This window comes from Orycteropus afer, unplaced genomic scaffold (genome assembly GCF_000298275.1).
Source record: "Orycteropus afer afer isolate SDZICR_OR568_19922 unplaced genomic scaffold, OryAfe1.0 scaffold00298, whole genome shotgun sequence".
In the NCBI taxonomy this organism is placed as follows: Eukaryota; Metazoa; Chordata; class Mammalia; order Tubulidentata; family Orycteropodidae; genus Orycteropus; species Orycteropus afer.
Window position 1 is genome coordinate 2,901,871 of NW_006921885.1, and position 9,114 is coordinate 2,910,984.

The window sequence follows — 9,114 nt, forward strand, 5'->3', positions numbered from 1 at the left end:
TCAAGGTACAGGTTCCTCATGAATACAATCAAGTGTTTGGGAATTCCCTTTCTTCTCAATGGTATCCATAATTTGTCATAATCCACACAATCAAATGCCTTTGCATAGTCAATAAAGCACAAGTAAACATCTTTCTGGTATTCTTTGCCTTGAGCCAAGATCCATCTGACAGCCCCTATGATATCCCTTGTTCCACGGCCTCTTCTGAATCCAGCTTGCACCTCTGGAAGTTCTCTGTCAATATACTGCTGCAACTGTTTTTGAATTATTTTCAATAAGATCTTACTTGCGTAGGATATTAATGATATTGTTCTATAATTTCCACATTCTGTGGGATCACTTTTCTTTGGAATGGGTACAAATATGGATCTCTACCAGTCAGTTGGCCAGGTAGCTGTCTTCCAAATCTCTTGGCATAACCAAGTGAGTGCCTCCAGTGCAACATCCATTTGTTGAAATATCTCAATGGTATTCCTTCAATTCCCAGAGCCCTGTTCTTTGCCAATTCCTTCATTACAGCTTTGACTTACTCCTTCAGTACCATTGGTTCTAAATCATTTGCCACCTCCTGAAATGGGTGAAGATCAAACAGTTCTTTTTGGTACAGTGACTCTGTGTATTCCTCCCATCTTCTTTTGATGTTCCCTGCATTATTCAATGTTTTGCCCTTAGAATCTTTCAATATTGCAACTCGAGGCTGAGATTTTTTCCTCAATTCTTTCAGTTTGAGAAATGGCAAGCCTGTTCTTTCCTTTTGGTTTTCTAACTCCAAGTCTTTGAACATTTCATTATAATAATCGGCTTTGTCTTCTTAAGTTGCTCTTTGAAATCTTTGGTTCAACTCTTTTATCTTGTCATTTCTTCCATTTGCTTTAGCTACTCTCTGCTCAAGGGCAAGTTTCAGAGTCTCTTCTGTCATCCTTTTTGGTATTCTCTTCTTTTGTTGTCTTTTTAGTGACCTCTCACTTTCTTCATGGATAATGCTCTTGATGACATCCCACAATTCTTCTGGTTTTCAGTCGTTGGTATTCAATGCATCAAATCTATTCTTTAGATGATCTCTAAATTCAGGAGGGATATAATCTAGATCACATTTTCATTCATCTTCCTAGTGTTGATTTTTAATTTTATAGCATTGTGATCTGAGAAGATACTTTTCAATATTTCAATGTTTTTAAATTTACTGACGCTTGCTTTGTGGCCTTACAGATGGTCTATCCTGGAGAATGTTCCATGTGCACTGGAAAAGAATGTATATTGTGCAGTTGTTGGATGAAGTGTTCTGTAGATGTCTATAAGGTCAAGTTGATGGATTGTATTGTTTAGTTCTTTTATGTCTTTGTTGAGTTGCTTTCCAGTTGCTCTATCTTTCATTGGAAGTGGTGTAATAAAGTCTCCTGCTGTAACTGTGGGGTCATCTATTTGTTTTTGTAGTTCTGATAGAGTCTGGTTTGTATTTGGGGCTCTTTCATTGGGTGTATAGATATTTATTATTTTTATGTTCTCTTGTTCAATCAATCCTTTGATCATTATATAATGTCCTTCTTTGTCTCTTATGGTGTTTTTGTCTTAAAGTCCATTTTATCAGAAATTAATATCGCCACTCCTGCTCTTTTATGGTTGCCATTTGCTTGATACATCTTTTTCCAACTCTTGATTTTTAGTCTATTTTTGTTTTTCTCTCTAAGGTGTGCCTCTTGTAGACAACATATTGATTGGCTATGTTTTCTTATCCAGTCTGAAACTTTTCATCTCTTGAGTCAATCCATTGACTTTCAGTGAAATTATTGACAAATATGAATTTGTTGCTGTCATTTTGTTATGCATTTTTTCGTGGTGTTCCTGATCTTTTTGTTTCATATAATTTTCTGTGCTGATCTTGCTTTGTTTATGAATCGTGCTACCACTTCTTTTGTTGCTATTGTTTTAGTATTTGCTAAGTATTTGTGCTTGTCCTCCTTTTTTATTGTAATGTGAAGGTTTATCACTTTTCTTTGAGGTTACCCTATGATTTAATTTTCTTACAAGTTTAGAACAGTCCATTCTATCTTGCAGTTGTCTTGACTTCCCTACCATTTAGAAATTCTGTAACTACACAATTTTTTCCCTCATTTTGGCTTGTAGTTTTCCTCATTTGTCAATTGATATCTCTAATTTCTTGTTTACAATCTGATAGGCTTCTTTACTTTGGGTACTTCCATAACTGGGTTGGTTTATGGATTATGTCATCATGAGTGTTAATGGTCGTTAACAGTGTTAACATTGTTTGCTGTTGTTGGTTGTCTGTCCACAGGACTCCCTATAGCATCTTTTTAAAGTTTGATCTGGTTTTAACAAATTCCCTTAATTTCTGCTTATCTGGAAATGTCCTAATTTCACCATCATATTTGAGGGACAATTTTGCTGGCTATATAATTCTTGGTTGGAAATTCTTTTCTTTCAGGGTTTTATATATGCCATCCATTGGTTTCTGCTGAGAAATCTGAGCTTAGTTATACTGGTTGCCCCTTATAGGTAACTTTTTGTTTTTCCTATGCTGCTTTCAGGACTCTTTCCTTCCATCTTCTTTGGATGCTTCCTGCATTATAAAATATTTTGCCCACATAATCTTTCAATATTGCAACTTGAGGCTTGAATTTTTTTTTTAGTTCACTCAGCTTGAGAAATGCCCAGTGTGTTCTTTCTTTTGGTTTTCTAACTTCAAGTCTTTTCACATTTCATTATAATAATTTACTTTGTAATCTTGAGCTCCTTTTTGAAATCTGTTCAGCTCATTTATCTTGTCATTTCTTCTGTTTGCTTTAGTGCTTTAGCTACATTCAAGAGCAGTTTCAGAGTCTCTTCTGACTTCCATTTTGGTCTTTTCTTCCTTTCCTATCTTTCCAATGATATTTTGCTTTCTTCATGTATGATGTTCTTGATGTTATCTCACAATTCATCTGGCTTTTGGTCACTGGTGTTCAATACGCCACATCTATTCTTCAGATGGTGTAGTTAAAGTTGTATGTCAACTTTGTTGGGCCTGGTTGAGTGGCTGGGAAGCTGGTAGTAGTTATTCCCCATGATGAGACTGGCAATCAACTCCATGGTGGGATCTACCACAAGCAGCTGAGTAGCTGCTTTCAGAATGTGGTCTACTTCCTGTATATAAGCAGCAGCTTTGGGAATGGTCTCTAGTTTATGGCATACTTGAGCTTTGCATGTAGCTGTGTTGTTGTTCAGCAGTCTGCCATGCTTTGCTGACCTTGGGACTTTCAATGTACTTGAATTAATGACCTGCCATGAGGTTTGGTAACATCAAGACTGTGCCTTTTTACTTGCCAACCTTGGGCTTGTCAGTCTCAGCAGCCAACAGCTGTCTGAGTGAAGAAAACCTCTAGCTTCAGTGGGCTGGGGGAAGGAGGCTGGGCTGAAGTCCAAGGTTGAGGGGCTTTCACCTAGCTCCTAGAGCCTGGCACTTTGTACTCAGACTTAAAGCCTCCAAACTATTAGAGAATAAACTGTTTGTTATAGCCATCCCATCTGTGGTATATTCTTATAGATTGGCACTATGTAACCAAAACAGATGGTCTCTAAATTTGGGTGGGATATACTCAAGGTCATATTTTGGCTCTCATGGACTTATTTTACTTGTCTTCAGCTTCAACTTGAACTTGCATATGAGTAGTTGATGGTCTGTTCCACAGTTAGCTCCTGGCCTTGTTTTTGCTGAAGATATTGAGTTTCTCGATCATCTCTTCCCACAAATGTAGTCAATCTGATTCCTGGTTATTCCATCTGGTGAGGTCCGCATGTATAGCCACTATTTTTGTTGTTGGAAAAGGATATTTGTAATGAATAAGTCATTGGTCTTGCAAAATTCTATCATGTCATCTCTGGCATCATTTCTATTACCACGGCCCTATTTTCCAATTACTGGTGATTCTTCTTTGTTTCCACCTTTCACATTCCAATCAACAGTAATAATCAGTGAACCTTGATTGTATGTTTGTCAATTTCAGACTGCAGGAAATGGTAAATCAATTTCCTCCTTTTGGCTTTAGTTGTTGGGGCATAAATTTGAATAACAGTAGTATTAACTGATCTTCCTTGTAGATGTATGGATATTATCCTATCACTGACATCATTGTACTTCAGGATAGATCTTGAAACATTTTTGGTGATGATGAATGCCACGTCATTCCTCTTTAATTTGTCATTCCCAACATAGCAGATCATATGGTTGCCTTATTCTAAATGGCCAAACCAGTCCATTTCAACTCACTAATGTCTAGGATATTGAGCTTTATGTGTTATTTCATTTTTGACAAGTTTCAACTGCTATTCCTAAGGTTTTCACTCACCAATTCTTTGAGAAGTGGATGGCTCCTTCTTCTTCCAAGTCTGTCTTAGTCTGGAAGCTCTGCTGAAACCCATCCATCATGTTTGACTCAGCAGCTATTTGAAATATCAGTGGGATAGCCTCCAGACTCACAACAACACACAAGCCACCATAGTATAACAAACTGACAAAAGAGTGGTGTAGTCAATCTTATTTCTGTGTATTTCATCTGGCAAAGTCCATGTGTATATCTATCACTTATGTTGTTGGAAGTAGGTATTTGCAACAAATGTGTCATTGATCTTATAAAATTCTATCATGTGACCTCTGGCATCATTTCTCTCACCAATGGCTTATTTTTCAACTGCTGGTGATTCTTCTTTGTTTCCAACGTTTGCATTCCAATCACCAATAATTATCAATACATCTTCATTGCATGTTTGCTCACTTTCCGACTGCAGAAGTTGATAAAAATCTGTTTTTTCATCTTTGGCTTTAATGGTTGTTGTGTAAATCTGAATAATATGAGTATTAACTGGTCTTCCTTATAGACATATGAATATTATCCTATCACTGACAGCATTTTACTGCAGGATAGATCTTGAGATGCACTTTTTGATGATGAATGTAATGCCATTCCTCTTTAATTTATCATTCCCAGTACAGTAGATCATATGGCTGATTCAAAATGGCCAATACCAGTCCATTTCAGTTCATTAATGCCTAGGGTATTGATCTTTATGTGTTCTGTTTTATATTTTACAGTTTCCAATTTCCCTAGATTCATACTTCATACATTCTCATTCCAATTATTAATGAATGTTTACAGCTGTTTCTTTCCATTTTGAGTTGTGCCCCATCAGTAAATGAAGGTTCCAAAAACTTTACTCCATCCATGTCATTAAGGTCAGCTCTACTTTGCAGAGACAGTGCTTCCCCAATCATATTTTCAGTACCTTCCAACCTAAGGGACTCATCTTCTGGGACTGTATCAGATAATATTTCAAGGCTTATTAAAAAAGTGTTCTAGTGATATATCAGACAGTGTTTCACTGCTATTCAAAAAGTTTTCAGTGGCCCGTTTTTTCAGAAATGGATGGCCCAGTCCTTCTTCCCAGTCTGTTTTCATCTGGAAGGTCTGCTGAAAACTGTCCAACATGGGTGATCCTGCAGGTATTTGAAACATCAGTGAAGTAGCCTCCAGCCTCATAGCCACATGCAAGCCACCACAGTATGACAAACTGACAGACAAGTAGTGGAGACTTTAATGGTATTATGAATATATTGTAAAATTAATTTGTTCAAGTTTACCTATAATAATACTAGTCTCAAATTTTTATCAAATCAATAAAAATGTAATTTAAGATGCTGAATTGGACTATATTCAAGAACATGGGGCTTTATCTTTACAAAACATACCTCAATTCTGATTCAAAGTTTGCATCTCAGCTTTAGTTTCATTTATCCCTTTAAAACAATATGTTTTCACAGACCCACTAAGGTCCAAACATTGTCCAGAGTTTGACCACATCATTAGAAATTTCAAGTTGGCTCTGAGGTTCATATATATCCAAATTCTAAGGGATGTCAATTTTCCGGTTGAGCCCAGTTCACTCTCTGCTCTGTCAGTCTCTTGGGAAACTGAGTCTCACTGTTAGAGCAGATGCTTGTTAGAGCAGAATCCCAGGGATTCACACTCCAAGGGTGGCTGTGAAGACTCAAAACATGAGCAACATTATCTGTGAATCTGTTCTGAAATAGTGACTTCATTCCTACTGAAAAACTGTGTAACTTAAAAAAAAAAAAAAGTGGTTTTCTCAAGCTCAGGGTATTTGTGCAATAGAAAATGATTGGCATTTCCAGGTGCCACCTTCTTATTCCACGCACCTCTGGTTTAAATCTATAAGAGCATACTTCCAGAAACAAATGCACAAAACTCTTTTTTTTTTTTCCCTCCTTTCAGTTTCAAATTCATTCCCTGTCCCCCCAACCCCCACAATAGCATGGCTTATTGGTAAGAATACGCACTAAATTCTTAGAAAAAAAAGAGAATAGATCTTCCTGACCTGGTCCTGTTCTAAACTAAGAGAAAATAAAGCTGTACATTTGGCTTCTGGCTTCACATATTCCATAAACTGTCAGGTGTTTAAAAGCACGAATCTGAAGACTATTAAAAGTTTTACCATTTCTTCACTCATATGATGCAACCAACTTGCAAGGTCCCTGTTCACATTAACCTGATTATTCTCATGGAAGATTCAAGGGAAACCAACCTGCTCTTCAGTCTTGAATAAACTAGTTTTTTTTTTTTTTTTTTCTTCTCCTATTTGTTTTATAGGAGTTCTGGTAGCATACTGCTTAAGGCGTTTGACCACCAACCAGAAGGTTCACACCCACCAGCCCCTCCTGAGAAGGAAGACTGAGCAATCTACTTCTGTAGAGATACCTCCTTGGAAGCCCAAGGAGTCAGAACTGACCCGATGGCAGTGAGTTTTGGGTACTTGTTTTATGTGTCCCATGATCTGTGGCAAGTGGACCTAGTTCTTCCAATTTTAATTTAAATTTCTTAGTTAGGCCCTCAATAATTACTGTGTGCTAATTAATGTGGTAATTTAGAGGGAAAAAATTATGTCAGTTGCATTTGCCCACTCTCTGATAGCATAGTGCCTAAGGCCCTGCTAACCAGAAGGCTGGAGGTTCAAACCCACCAGCCATTCCTTGGAAGGAAGGTTGGGCAATCTACTTCCATAGTGATACCACCTTGGGAACCCAAGGAGAAGTTGCTATGAGTCGGGGCTGACTCGATGGCACATAACAAAAACAACATTGTCTTTCAAAATTGATCTAGGGTTTTCTCTGTGTTTTCCTTGATCTCTCAATTCATTGAAGATACCTACCTAAATATAATTCTTTTGAATTCTTTATCAGGGAGTTCCAATGCTGCGTCTTCCTCAGGCATGTGTTTTGGGTCTATATCCTAGTCCCTTGTTTCTCCTGCTTTATCTTGCTTCTTTGTGTGGACTGTGATACTCTGTTGTCTCCGAGGCATTGTGATGTTTTTGTGTTTATATTTAATTTGTGATTGTATGTTGGAGTGACTTGCCCATGATTTTCATTTTCTTTGTTTTGTTTGTATGTTATCTGCACAAGCAGGGTACTGTGCTCCTCTATTTGCTAGGTGATAGCACTTTACACTCACCACCTGTCTCCTTTCCTATTGTCAGCCTCTCATATGTCCCTGCTAACGTTGGCAAACATAGCCTATTCTTAGGTCCCTGGAATCTGAATGAGAATGCTGTCACTTTATCCAAAATGGTGCTGCTTGTAAACATTCAAAATGGTTGCACCCTCACTCACTTTAAATATCCAAAATGGCTGCACCCTTCAGACAGCGGAAAGTCAATAGCTCAGTTTTTCTCCTTCCTTGCTGTTTCCCTTCCTAGTCATTGGCCACCAGCTCAGTTGTCCCTGCAGCCTACGGTGACCAGGGTTGATCTTTAGGTCAATTCTCAGGTCTGAACACTACTTGGAAATATTCAGGCTTTTGGTCTCATCAGAGTAGCTGACTGTCTGCAGCTCTGACCATCTCTGTATTCACTGCTTTTGTTCAGATTTTTTACTAGTTGGTGCCTAATCCCCTTCTGTATAGTTCCTTTCAAAGCTGAGGGCTCCAGGATTATCTTCTGCATCTCTGTCAATTGGTTTTTCTTTTCTTTGTTGAAGAGGGTTTGTGTCTCTTGTCTGCCTAGTCCTCCCCAGGCATGAATTTTTTTAAAAAAGGTATTAATATCTTGAGATGAGTAACGAATAGGTCATTGGAGGGACTGTGTATTCTAAATGTTAATATTACTTGAGAAGATCACCTTGATTGGGTCTTAGTAAAGAGAACAAATCACGGTTTGCCTTTTGGACAAAGGAGAGCAAGAGAAGAGATGCCTTGTATATCTGTAATTAATGGCGTTACAAGCAGCTTAATCCACTTCCCATCTGATTCCAAGGCTTGGGGAACAAAGTGATAAATGGCCAAAAGGGTGATTTTAGCCAAAGGTAACAGTACAGCCCAGCATAGAAACCTATTATTACTTTTTTTTTTTAATCTACAAAGAATTTACAAGTATCTGGCTTTAAGTTCTATTTCCTGGTGAAGCTCCTGAGAAATGAGCACATCCATTACCTTCTTATCATTAAAGCTCTAAGCATCATTCCTGGGTGATGAAGTACCTCTGCCATGACCAAGACTGTAGAATTATTAACCACCCTATGTCACAAGATGATTTAGAAATGAACCTATAGAGCATTGTCTGTGTACTTCAGAGAGGAAGAACTGTTCAGTCATGTACAGATTTTTTCAACTTTGACCTTCTTGAAACAAGCATCCCACCCACTGTCATTGAGTTGATTCTGACTCATAGGTACCCTATAGGTCAGAGTAGAGCTGCCCCAAAGGTTTCCAAGACTGTAATCTTTATGGAAGCAGGCTCTATGTCTTTCTTCCATGGAACAGCTGATGGTTTGAACCACTGACCTTTTGTTTAGCAGCTAAGTACTTTAACCACTCTGCCATTAGAGCACATTGGAATAAGTATCACTAGCTCATTAAACATATATTTTCCCTTTCTTATTGATTTGCTTTCCAAAAATACATTCATTTTTAACTTCATTCTCATTTTTCCCAAAAAGTGCACATGCACTTTAAAGACACACAAAATCCTATAAGGCAATAATTTTGAATTCTTTCCCAGTATTTACACCCACATTACTAAAAAAAAAAAAAAAAAGTTGACATGGTGTCT